At 43.5% G+C, this 13,675-nt stretch overlaps 1 protein-coding gene across 1 annotated transcript in view; it reads right to left on the bottom strand.

Annotated features, from left to right (window-relative positions):
• The window catches only part of ETV6 (ETS variant transcription factor 6), a 151,064-nt gene that overhangs the window by 49,370 nt on the left and 88,019 nt on the right, over positions 1-13,675 (bottom strand). The gene's annotated exons all lie outside the window — the stretch shown is intronic.

Below are 13,675 nucleotides of genomic sequence, written 5' to 3'. Positions count from 1 at the left end.
GGCCAAGACTGTGCCACCTTTGTCACTGCTTTAGCCTGTGTTTCCTGTGCAGCAATCAAATATTACTCATGTAACTAGGCCCATGTAAGAGAGCATAGCCTATTTTAGTAAAATAGTAGGGATATTTGGTTTGGGGACAGATTTTCCAAGGAGCCAAGGAAAATCTGGCACTCCCTTTCTGCCAGCCAGCTCGTACAGTTTATACAGCCTAGGCTATTGTGTTTACTCACAGAGGCCCAACCACATTACCATCAAAGACATTTTGCCTGCTACCTTTATTGGGCCCAGGCAGAGAAGCTTGGGAGGTATGACAATTCAATATCTGTTCTACACAGAAATTTCAAATAGCTTCCTTCCCCTGGAGAGAAGGCAGCACGGTGAAGAGCTGTTTATACCCAAGTAGAGAGATTATCTCCAATCCAATGGGCGATAAAAGCTTTATTTTCCTTCCCCCCTCATGACATGATTCATTGTTTGACTTGCTACAAAGCTTACCCACTGTGCATAGGAACATAAAATTTGCCATATCTGATCAGATCTCTGGTACACAGCCTCTGGCAGGAGCCAATACCTTATGCTTTAGAGGAAGATGAACCTCCCTTCCTTGTATTGCACCTGGTTGATTTTACGCTGCACATGGGAAGAAATTTCCTTCCTGGCACACCATTCTCTGAGATCTGATTACCCTCCTCCTACCAAGCACTAAAAGAAGCCTGAGAGAGTTCTACCGCTCTTGTTTTAGTTTGGTTTTTACTTCTTTAACAGATAGGCAACCTTTTATTTCTGTTTTACAAGAGGTAACATGAAGTGAATTGCATTCTGCTGCTTTGCCAGATTCCCAGACAACGGCTTTGGAAAGTCCCAGAGCCACAGCTGCATACAGAACTGAATCTCTATCAGAAGAGGAATTGAGATTGTGCCTGAAAAAGGGTCAGAGCTGACCTGAGGAAGGGATGCCTGCATGGCCATAGCAAGAATTTCCATCAGCTTTCAACTGTGGCATACTATCATACTGTAGAAACAAGTAGTAGCCTTTAATTATTTATGAAGCAAATTCTAGACCCCCTATGAATTAAGGACTGCTTATTGAGGTCAGAGTTTTCTGTAGGATCTTTATTTTTGAAGGGACTGGGGTAAGGTGTAGATTTGCTCAGACACATGGAAACTGTCATCTAAAATGCCAGAGTGAGGTTCATCTTCTGCTGAATAAAGAGCTATTTCTGCAGAAAATACACTCCAGACCCCAGGCTGTTGCTGTAGCTAAAAGAGAAAGGTGAGACGTGATGCAGGCAGACCACAACATATGAAAGGGTTTTACAAGACCATCTGAGGAGTGCTTGAAATGCTCATGTGTGATTTTTTTTTACCTCCCCCTTTGCCATGCCATGCAAGCAATAAATTGCCCAAAGGAGAACTGTCATGTAGAAATCTAACTGGCCTTCTGATGTGTACTTCACCTGATGAGGCATTCAACAAAAGAGAACATCACTGTGAAAATCAGGCTGACAAGAACAGAGTTGTACCATAACTTCAAAATGAGGTGTGTGCTCCCTTACAGATAACAATGTAATAAATAAATCACTCTCTTTAAAATACAGATCAACACTTCCCACCTGCAGGTGACAGTACATTTTTGCCTTTTGTTCAACTAGTACAAAAGTACCGTGTCCAAAGAGAGCTTTAGATTGATGAGTGCTGGACCTAGAACAGCCAAGAAAGTTACACAGACTGGGACAAGCCCCATGAGCTGTGCTGGCAGCTCTGAAACACACCCAACACTTCACACTGCAAACGAGGTCTCTTGCTGGGTTTCAGTAGCACCCCTGAAACTGGTGAGAAAAGCCCCAGAGTAATATGACCTAGGACCCCTTGGCTTGAAGTTACTGAGAATCAGCAGGCAGCCAGCCTAATTCAGTTTGGCTATGGCTAAACTGAGTGGGTGGATATGCCACATCACTCCACCCCTGGGGTGATGCCAAAATTAAAATACTTACATTGCGTTTGGAAAACATAAGGTGCCATAAAACAAGTAAACTGCTTTTCCCTAGATGGATTTCTTATTCTCTGACTTCCCTCCCTTCCTGCCCTGCTGCTTTCCCGGGAAGTTAGTTTCTCAAAAAAACATGCCCGTTTGTTTTGTGAGGCTGAACCAGTTCAGTCACAGGAGGCTTTTCTAGGGGTGCACAGCAGTGTTGCTAAAAAGTGCTTCAGAAACTGTCATTTAAAAAATAATTCTTTCATGAGCAGTACAGTGTCTACTAAACTTGAATGCCACCTTCTTTGACCCTTCTTAAGAAGAAGTAGTTGGTTTTGTGAAAACAAGGTCATGAGATGGTTGGCTTTGCAGCTGAAGGGATTTTACAGCACAGTGTACATTGCTATCAGAAGGTAATGAAAATGCTTTCCTGTACTGCCCATGGAAGAAAACTTAATCCCACTTATACTATTTTTCTTCTTTGGATGCTGTTTCTTATTTTCCTCTCTCCACCGTCTTTTATTGTCATGCCCATAGTGGAGGAAAATGCGCTTTTTTTATCTCTCTGGTTTTATTCTCTGCAGAAGCTAACAGCACTGTCTTTTAACTAACAAAGATATTTACCAAGCAGAATAAAGTGGGGAAAACAAGAGCTGTGTTGCAAAACGAGGGCAGAGTTTCGCCTGTTGAACTGACTGCTAAAATCATGGTGAAGTTTTTGCTGTTTTCACTAGGGGCAGATCAGACGTGGGGGATGCTGCCTTTCTCCCAGCCTGCCCTTGGTGGCCATGGACTTCTCAGGCTGAATTCTGACCTAAGCATCAGACCTGGCTCTGCTCCCAACTCTGCCTTTGCGCCTCTGGTTGAAATCTGGTAAGCAGTCCCCATCATGCTCTCTATCTGTGCAGTGCAAAAATAAACAGCAACCAAAACTTCTTAAACTCAATAGCTGAAAGCAGGTTAGATAAAGCCGTGCAAACCATTAAAATCTGGCTCTGTGAGATCCAGTGTAGTCTCTGTCTTCTGTCAGTTTCCAAGCATCACCTTCAGCAGAGTAAAATACAGTAATTTACTGGCATGTTTATAAACTGACAGCTTTATATGCATTAAACAGGGAGCAAAATCCATGCTCACCTTTTCAACGCTGCAGGGTGATGCACTGGTGTCTTAATAGATTATCTACTTCTGCAGCACACTCCTCACCTGAAGTCCTGGTTCTAACACCTGTTACCTTATAAATGACCTTATAACTGATGAGGATGATAAATTCTCACACTGCAGGGCACAAGCTGGTAACCGTCCCAAGTGCAGAAGAAATCCACTCTTTTTTCCTTTTATTCTCAAGCAGCAAAGCAAAGTACAATGGAGAGGGACTGATGGGGTAATTTACACTTTGAAGTAGCCAGCAAACCTGCTAAGCACCAACAGACCTGGGCACAAATAGGAATGTACTGGTCTGTTGAACAGTTTAGGCTGATGGTCTCTGAAGAGTTCACTTCTTCTGACAGAGAGCCCCTCAGGAAACTGAAGCAGGGTCAGGCTTTGAGGATGGAAAAACAGAGTGCTCTGTTCAGGCAGTATAACCTTTGCACCTAGAACTAAACAGCCAGCAATATTTTGACCTGACCACAGACTTCTGTTGGGTTTACAACTTTGTTTTTTGAACAGATGTAGCCAACCTTAAATCTTGCAAAGCACTTGCACTCAGCAACCCCTTCTCTGGTTTGGAAGACAGAGTATGCATTTTACAGTATGAGTTGCTAGGTTCAGTGAATGCAACAGATACACCTAAAATGTGAAGTATAACATACCACCAGGAAAGCTGTTTTCACCTTGATTCATTTTGGAACAATCTCAGGACACAAATCCAATGCAAAATGTGATGCACCGTACCACCGAGAGCTGCCGTTCTGCTTTAGTTTCGAGATGAGGACACAGCCGCAGTTCAGCACACACATGGAAAACAGCATTCATAGCAAGTTTTGTCTTTTTGTTCCACTTCAGCTATGCTCTCCATCCTCCTGCCTGGCAGGCAGGATGATGGTGTGAGAAGAGGCTAAAGACAAACCCCTCATTTATCCCTGCTTTCTGCAGGGCAGACAGAATTGTTCACACTCCCACGCCAAAAACTACTTAGCATGGTTGGGCAAACAGCAAAGGGGCCAGTGCATGCAAATCAGCAGCTGGTTTCCAAACACCCAGGGACAGATGCATCATCACTGGCAGCATCAGGGAAGCCAGCTCAAGTCTGTAGCTACTGTGAGCCTTTAGTGGGAAAATGATGCTGGGGAAGTTCAGAACACTTGAATGTCTCCTATCAAGTAACTCTTTAGGAACTGATGCTCTCTTTCTTTGTTATTAATAAAATTTTTCCTTGTTAGCTGTAAAGCGTAATATGTGCCTCTGCATCTGATGGTGTTTGTCAAGCAAGAGAGGTGGATGAGGTTGTGTTTTGGTCTTAATTTCTGTATAAAGGCAACACAGTCTGGAAGAAAAGCATATGATTAGATTTAAATCCTTCTCTCGGGTTCTGCCAGAGCAACTTTTTAAAGTCCCTTCCTATGTCACATCTTTGTTTGGAATGCTGGACTACCAAAATGCAGAGAGGTGACATAGTGCTTTGCCAGTTAACATCCAAAATGCTCTGAAGTGCAAATTGCTGCACAGCTGCTCCGAAGATCCTGTTTCAGCACTGCCAGGGCGCTGTGTGAGCCGCTCTCTGGGTCCCTGTTTGGAAACACCCATTGTTGCTGCGGAGCAGGGGCCCTGTTCTGGTGTGTGCCTGGATGTGACACAACCACCAACAGCAGCACACTGCTCCCAGCAGGGCAGTGAGCTCAGCAGCAGTGTGGCATCAAGCTGAAGGGCTTTCCAAACGGAGGCACTAAGGTCCTTCTGAGGCAGCAATTCTGCACTTCCTCTGCTGGGGCTGCTGCACCCATCTCTTAACCCAAGTGACTTCCCCAAAGCATCCAGCACCCACAGGGTGCTTCACAATTACCACTTCTATGGAAGGTAAAGGCAGGAAGGGTAAAGAGCTTGCTTTCTCAGGAAGTCTTTCCAGTTCCTCAGAGGTAACAGAAATCTGTGGCATGCCTAGTTTTCCCAAGCAGATGGAGAGTGTAATTAAGTGCCCTCAGGGACTGGTCTGGGGTTAGCTCACACGTGGAAGATGCAGCCCTGCCACAGGGTAAATCCCGTACTGCTGGTGGTCTGTGCACCTGCTGTTACGAGTGGGGGACCGAAATCTGTGTGCAGTGATGTGCCTGATCACTTGCTCTTTCCAGCAGGTGCCCCTTGACCCAGGCAGTGGAGAAGCAGTGGCTGCTCTTTGCTGTTGGCTTGCAGGGACTGCCTCATCCTACAGGAGAGAGCTGGCTCTGCACTTCCCAGGCCCAGAGATAAGCAAAGGTAGAAATGAAGGAAAGGTTAATCCTGGCTAATCCTCGGAGGGAATTATTTAGGAGGTGAGTATGAAGTGGTACAAAGGAAATGCAGGGCAGCTGATAAAAATGCCCCCTTTTTACAGGTCTTGCTGAGGAAAAAAATGATTGGATAGGGAACAGAAGAATTGTGGCAGAAAAAGAGACCACAAGTGAGACTTGCACATTCTTTAAGAAGGTCTGAAAGTGCCTGTAATCAGAATGACAAGGCTTTGAGGAATCTCCTGCACTGCTGGGGACAGAGGGCAAAACAGCTTTTTCAGTAGTAATCTGAAATAAAAGGCACAGGCTTATTTCTCCTGGTGTCCTGTTGAACAAGGTATTAGAGGTAGAGCACAAGTGCAGGTAATGCTCCATGCACTGTGCCTGCTCTGGGGCCTGCATGTGTGCAGAAACCAACCCAGCAAAGCTCTGCCACGGGCTTCTGCCATGCTGACTTTGCTGGTGTGGTGCCCTGGGACCCAGCCCTTCTCCTTTCACTGTCTGTGCAGAGACCCTGGGAAGCTGACACATCTGAATCCCTCAGGGCTTCGGGGTCATCAAATAAATAAAATTGCTTTCCTAATGCAGCCTTTGGAAAGTCTGTAAGAAACATATTGATTGGAAAATGCTTGATTAGAACAAGCTCTCATACAGGGAAATAAATCTTTTCAATTGCCCACACCCTGTGCCAAGCTCAGCTTCCTGGAAGCAACTATGGCCCTTTCTGGAACTGAGGTGAAAATCCCATGTTCCATCACCTCGCTTGACCTGCTGACATTACACATGGTTTGCATTTGCTGATCAAATGCACAAGCAGGACTCTAAATTAGCTTGCTGGGCTGAGACAGCTCACTGATTAATGATGGCAGATAAAGTCACCAATACAAAGCCCTACAAAATTTGCAGCCACAGTACAGTATTTAAAATGAAGAATATATTCTTTCTCACTCTATGCTCAACCCCTTTTCTATGTAGAGACAAGTTAGTAAATGAAGTAACTCACTCAGACAAAATTACTCAACTATGTCTAAGACCTCCAACCCCAGCAAGTCAGAAAAATCCCTGAACACTGCTGACCAGTTCCTGAAGTCCTTGGAGTTGTACCTGATGTCAGACTGAAGCTTCTAGTGCAACCCCAATGGTTTAATGTGGCCAGCTGTGCTGCATTTCTTATAACATTTGACCCACTGCAGCCACTAGTCTCCCTTCTGTTTCCACTGCATCATCCAGAGAGAACCTATCGAATAAGTGGATATCAGGATGTCCTCTGTGAGCTGCCCCATTCTGGGATTAGTCAGAAACAGAAAATATTACAATGCTGGAGCAGCCTACCTGCTGCTGGCAGGCAGTTTGTGACCTGAAACAAAATTCACCCAGGCCAGGACAAACCAGTCTAGATAATGGTGCTGGTTTGTGTGTTGAAGTTGGATATGAGATTCTGAAAGGGAAACGCTACCAAAGAAGTGAGCAACCACAGAGGTGATGAAAAGACCAGTGGGTTTTCTAGGCACTCACTCCATGAGCCATGTCCAAGGGCTTTCAAGAACTCTGCAGACGGCTCCAGCTTCCTTTCACGTTGTTTGCAAAACCTTCGTGGAAGCCTGACAAGAGCTTTCCTTCCAGGGCAGGGTGAAGGCTGGCTCTTTCCATGTGGGCAGCACGTTCAGAGAGGGCCAGAGCGCAGCAGGACACTGCAGCAGGACACTGCCTGGCTGCCAGGAACTGCACCGCTGCTCCCGCAGCTGCCACGCCTCAGCATTCCTGCCACACAGCCACTGCAACACCAGCAGTGGCAGTGGGATGGGATGGGGAGGAGGGAAATGCTGGCTTACATCCACTCCCTGTTTACAGCCTTAATCTGCTCCTGACTTCTCAACCAATTTTTGGCTGTTGTCCATGGAGCAGACATCGCTCTCCTACTGCTCCCTTCCAAAAGCAGCGGAAAGAAATGTCTTCTGTTGGTTTTTTCCTTGTATGTGCAAAAACTATATCCTAAACAAGAGCAGCTGAGCCCTGACAATGTCACAGCGTAGCTAGCTCAAGACACAATGCTGCCAGAAGCAAGCAGTTTTGCCAGTAGAAGTCACTGGATTATAAAAAACTTTCATTTTTTTTCTCAGCAACTCTTTATTGTTTCAAACCAATTTAATCTTAATCCAGGCCAAAATTCCAGGACTAAAAAGCATTCTTTACATTTTTTCTGCACTGGCTATGGCCACTGCTGATACTTAGGAACACTTGCACATTTATACTACACAGTGCCTTAAAACTGCAGACAAATTAGATTGTTGTATCTGTTTTACAGATGTGAAGCACAAAGGCAATGGATGCCTGCCCATACACGGAGGGATCAAATCCAGGAACTCTATTCTGCAGCTCTTTATAACTGGACACATGCAGAGCATCTTTACATCCTTTATACCTACTTTACCTTCCCACTTCTTGTATCAATTATTTGATGCATCCTGACAACAGTAATTTTAAGGTAAACAACCCAACTCCATATTAGAAGGAACTGTCAATACATGTTGTTTCTTTCTTTTAACACATTATGGCCTTGATCTCTGGCTGAGGGGTTGAAGGTTTATAAGTAATCAGAAATAAATTGATCCTGGTAGTTTTGATGTACATATGGTTTTATTTTAGCCTGCTACCTAATTGCTGAGCAGAGAGCTCAGATTATTACCATGCTTACAAGAATGTAGCAGTAATGCTGGTAACCAAACTGGAAGCTCCAGGTTTAGGAACCTGATCAACACTGCTCAAAGATTTGAAAAACTGAAGAAATTGACAGCTGCAACAAGTACAGCTTCCTAAAATTAAGATGATTCCTTTCAGTAATTTATCACTTTAACCTATCATCAGCTACCCCACCTTGATCTTCCGGGTGGATACAAATTTAGAGAGATCCTAGAGTTTTATACAAGAGGGGTCAGGAAGTCCTTTTTGTACAGCTGAATCAAGTGGAAAGTTTTGAAATCTCAGTTTCACATATCAACAAAACACCACCAACAGCATTATAATCCTCCGTATTAAGAAGCTGCCTTTTTCTCACAGGGAGATTTTGTTCTCAGAGGCTCACATCCTGAAGAAGTTAGGTCCCTTTCCCTTGAGGAATTTTGGCTGGGACTTTGTTTCCTAACTCAACTGTGACTGTGAGAGCTGGGGAGGGGCGAGTGTGTTCACAAAGAGCCTGTTTTCCAGGCTGTTTCCAGGGAACGTGAGGCCAGCTCCACTCCAGAACAGTCTATGCCGTAACAGCAAGATGTCATCTGTTGGCTTCCTCTGCACTGGGGCTCCAAGGCTCCTGAGCTGCAGCTGCACTTGTGCTGCTACTGTAAAAGCAGATTTTGGCAGCACAGCCAAGAACCATGGCTTACTTTGCCTGTAGCCATTAAGCAAATCACCACAGAAAAAAAAGTACCACCAGCATGTGGTAGAAGTATGTCATACTTTTACTGTAACTGATTTTGCTTTTGGATGTCTTGCTCATGCAGGCATTCTCTGTGGAATCCTAGTGCAGGAGGACACCCTGCTTCAATACACCAGTACATGAGTTCTTCTGTGCTTTATGCAAGGACCCGCCTTCAGGTGACATTAAATATTAAATTACTGGTGGAAACTGTACAAATTACAACTTTGGACACTGCACATCTTTGGAGGTAAAAGCCCACACTTAGCATGCTGCATACATCTCTCACTCCCAAAATGCTGCAAACTGGACTTCTGACATGATTAAAAACTCCAGACTTAGCCTAATTTGTTGACGGTTCCTTAATGAACCAAATCCCTATAGCTCTTACAAACTGTCAGTCATTTATCCACTGCTGTTCTAGAGAAAGGTGAAGAGCTTCAAGGAATAGTTTTAGATGCCAGAGGTCCTTTTCCACATTCAGGGGACAAGGAGGCCACGGAGATGGACTCCAAACTGCACTACAACACATCACCCATTCAGGAGAAGTAACTGCATTACATTTCTATGAGGCCCTTTAACCTCACAGTCCAACTTGTGCTCAGAAAGGCCTCTTGTACTGAGGTACTTGTGCTTGAAATACATTGATAATGAGAACAAATTAAGTGTGTGCTCTTTGATTATCAGATGATAAATTATCATGATTATCTTTGCTGCATCTTGAGAATTGCTTCCTCTCCAGTATTTAACTCCTTCTTGCTATGAAGCTAGTCAGTGTATCCACTAACTTCTCATATCAGGGCCCCAAAAAAACTGGCTCGCATTTATTATTTCTATGGAAGCCATACAAAGTTGAGGCACTAGTATTTCTACTCAGGACCACCTGAAAATACTGTTACAAGGAATAAGAAATTAACTTTATCATTTGGGACAGCATGCAAGTTCCTGTTTGGCATAATTTCTATCTATCTCAGTGCTGGGGTGTCTGCAGTAACTACAATGTCCTTCAAACAAGCTTGTCCTAGGTGACAGCTTGGACAATATATAGTGTTTAGTGACTGGCCACTACATTGATGTGCCAGTCTATTTGATGGAGGAGCTATGCTGTGTTCTTGCTGAGAGAGAGAATCTGTATTCATGCACATATGTACATGGGTTTCTGCCATATCAGCTTTCTGAACATGATTAAGAGCACAATTGCACCAACAGTTAGGTCAACATAACTGGCAGGGAGGTGGAAAATTGCAAAAAGAATTAACAGCTGGATGTGGCAACAGAAAAACAGAGAAAATGCTTCAGCTGGTATTGTTACAGAACATGTCATTCAACTGAAAAATAATGCATAGGCTTGCTGTATCACTTGAGTTTAATCTGGATGATGTCACTGAAAAAGGCTTGCTTCCAGGAGTGGAAAAATGACTGCAATGTCAATAGAGGCAAAGGATTTACCTATGCAGTTCCAGTAAAGGATCAAGCTTTGAATGAAAAGGTAAATAAATGGATGAGCTAAATCACAAGAAGGCTGTATCCCATCCTTCTTTTTGGGTTTCTTGCCACTGTAAAGGTGCAGTGAGAGAGGCTGCAGACACCTAGTAATGATGGGTAACTGGTATCATCCCAGATTCACAATTCCTAGTGCCACATATTCCTCTTGCGCTGGTACAGACACTTAGTGACCTTGGCATCAGTGACTCTATCTCCAGGACTCCTGTCCTTCCCACCCTTCCTTTCCCACCATCCCTGTGCTTGCTATGATCAATGAACTACTGCAAACGTGCCAGGGGAAAGGGGATGCCTGTTCTTGGAGAAGGGCACTGCGTGCTGTGAGCCCCCAGAGCCGAGCTGGGACAGGCTGTGGAGCTGTGACAGCAGGAGGAGTGAGGAACTGACCCCTCAGTCCCACCAACAGTGCCATCTCTTTTGAAGGGGTGAGGCTAAACAAGGTTAAATATGTTTAAGTGCTGGGAAAGAGAATCAAATTGTACCACTTGTCAGAAATATTTAACAACATCAATGGGCTTCTTTACATGGCTGACAGTTGTGCCAGGTAGCATAAAAGACTGGAGCAGAAGGACATCACAATATGGGCAGAAAGGAGAGGGAAGGGATTCAGTGTAACAACATGAGGGTGTGCATACCATGCTCATGTGCCCAGGAACCAATGGAAACTACTGGAGAATTCATACACTTCATTATATGGATATTGAGAAAACAAAATTGAAGTGCTTTTTCACCAACCTGTCTAATTAAAATTGTCTTAGCTGTGCTCCCCCGTATATTGGCAAATTTTAGTCAACTCTGTGAAGGACATTTGTCCAATTATTTTATCTTATCTATTGCAGAAATCCAGATTTATAGGTCTGTCTGTTCACACACCACTTTTACTCACAAAATCTCAGACAATCACAATGACATTGAAGGCAGGAGAGCTACAGTGGTGTCTCCATGAAGTAATTTCTCTTCTGTTTTTCCAGTGATTCACGACTGACTTAGTTTACAAAGTCCAAACTGGTTTTGCTTCATTCTTTTGTATCATAACTTCCAAATCATCTCAAGTTTTTGCTCTCCTGGGAAGACTGACTCACAACCAACTTGCAAAGCTTAGAACATCATTTTTAAAAAAGACAAACTAGAGAATTAAGAAGGTCGGAAGCAAATCCAAACATTAGGAAAGGATGGTGAACTACATTTTGAAGAAAGGACACTTTCTAACCTAACTTTTCAGGTTGCCTTAGCTTTTCTATTCATGCCTGCTTTTATAATTCCTATACTACAGAAATCACTACGCTCACTGGTACCCATAAGTGCAAAGCAAGTTGAAATTCCCATATCTTTTCTTTCTTCTTAACAAGTTTCAAGTGGAAAACTACTTTTCTAAAATACTTTGCTTACTAATGTGACTCCCTCCTCCTACACCCCCCATGACTCGGGTCAATCAGTTTGGCACTGACAGCATGGGGCAGAAATGCAGACACAGGCACACTGTCAATTTGAGAAGTGGGAGAAGCCTTCTTCAGCAATTTCACACAAAATAACATTAGGGAATGCAAAGTGTCAAAAATTTCCCGTGAAGCCCTGAGAAAATCTGCAAACTAGATGTCTCACACCTCTCTGGCAGATAATAAACACAGAGCATATGGACCCAAGTACTGAATGTTCATGAAAACAGAGTCCTCCGTGTTTAAGACCATGCAGAGTTTCTGAGGATGAATGCAGTTTCAGAAAATATTTACACCCTTGTTATTCAGGTGTTTGGATAACCAACAATGGAAATTCAGAAAAGGCTTATTTGTGAGCTGACTTATTCCTTAATAAATTACAGTATTTCTTTCTTTTATCTTCTTCCAAAGCTGCTGGAATGGCCATTGGTCCTGTTCAATACTCTGTTTCCCCTGCTGTGACCAAATTTGTTGATTTAGGTCCTGAAACACTACCTCCCTCTAAGATTAAACCTCGAAAGAAAGCACTGTGATTAATTTTTAACAAAATGTTTGGACTTTTTCTAGACTTCCTCTTTTCCCCACTACCCCTGAGGTGTACACACCGTGTGAAGAGGAGATTTCTCTTGTCAATCCAACCTCAGTCGTATTTAGCACAGTCACAAGTCATGCTCTTCCAACTCTGCTGATGGAATCAGGTAGGAGGAGGAGGAGGCTGACTCGGCAAGAGGAAACTTTTGTTTGTACGTAAATGCCTTGGTGTTATCAGAAGGAAAACAAGGAGTGAGCAGCATGCATTGTACAAAAAAAAAAAATCACAGCACTGTTACTGTTTTTCCCCCAGTTCTTTTCAGTCTTTACTCTTTTGCTTAAGTATTGCCACACACATGGTTTATCTTTTTAAGCCTGGGAAGCAGCAACTTGAAGAAAGCAGCACTGACACACGTGATGTACCCTCAGCATGCACACCCCACCCAAAGTCAACAATTCAGCCAACCCCTTCATTTGACTGTACCCTCTGGTTGCCTCCTGACAACTGAGTCCAACCCTAGCTATGAAAGATCCTCACCAATATGTCATATTGACCAAAAATTCAATCCACCCAGATGAACAACAGACCAGTAAGTGCCTGCTCAAGGTTTTGAAAACACTGGCTTTCAAACTTGAAAACCACGTCTACATCTCCTGTAAAAATCAGTGGTAATGTTTCTTCTTGCCTTCTCCCTTCAAATTGGAAGTCAGGATGAATGTCAACCAATGCCTCGAGAGAAATCTGGGGCTAATTCTGTACCCCTGTCAAAGCCTAGTGGTTTCTTTGCTCCTTTCATTTGCTAGAACCCATATGAAACTGAAAAAATGGTACTGGGATATCATCAGGGTGCTTGCCCTCTGCAGGATTCATTTAACATCTCTGCCAACCTCTTAAAAAGACATCCAAAAGGAGGCAATTTTTAATCTCCTTTCATGGTGTGGTTGCCAGCATCACAGGCTAAAGCTGCATCTTCTCAGGAAGAGGGGAGCTGACTGTGTCCATAGCTGTTATTTCCGAGTTGGCAGGCCTGGTGGAGAGGCCTTTTGCTTGCCCTGATAAGGTCATTTGCATAACTCTACTTTGCATATATTTTTTTCCTCTTCTTTTTCTTTCTCTCTCCACTCTGTAAGTTCTCCATGTGCCAGAGAAGCACTACGAAATCCTTGTATTAGTTAATCCCAATATTCATTCTATTACACATTTACTGATTTATTTTCATTTCTTGTAGAAAGCTGGTGTACATTTTGGTAACTCTATTCTTACACAATGTGAAACAAAGAAAATTGTACTGTTTGTGAAAAAAGAATACTGCTTTCTCTGTATAGGTTTCTTTCACATTCAGTCAAAATGTCTGTGTATTTTCTTCCTGTTTTTAAAAGAACGCCTACTAAT

The sequence above is a fragment of the Lonchura striata genome, chromosome 1A (assembly GCF_050655825.1).
Source record: "Lonchura striata isolate lonStrDom1 chromosome 1A, ASM5065582v1, whole genome shotgun sequence".
Classification (NCBI taxonomy): Eukaryota; Metazoa; Chordata; class Aves; order Passeriformes; family Estrildidae; genus Lonchura; species Lonchura striata.
This window is presented reverse-complemented; position numbering and strand designations above follow the sequence as displayed.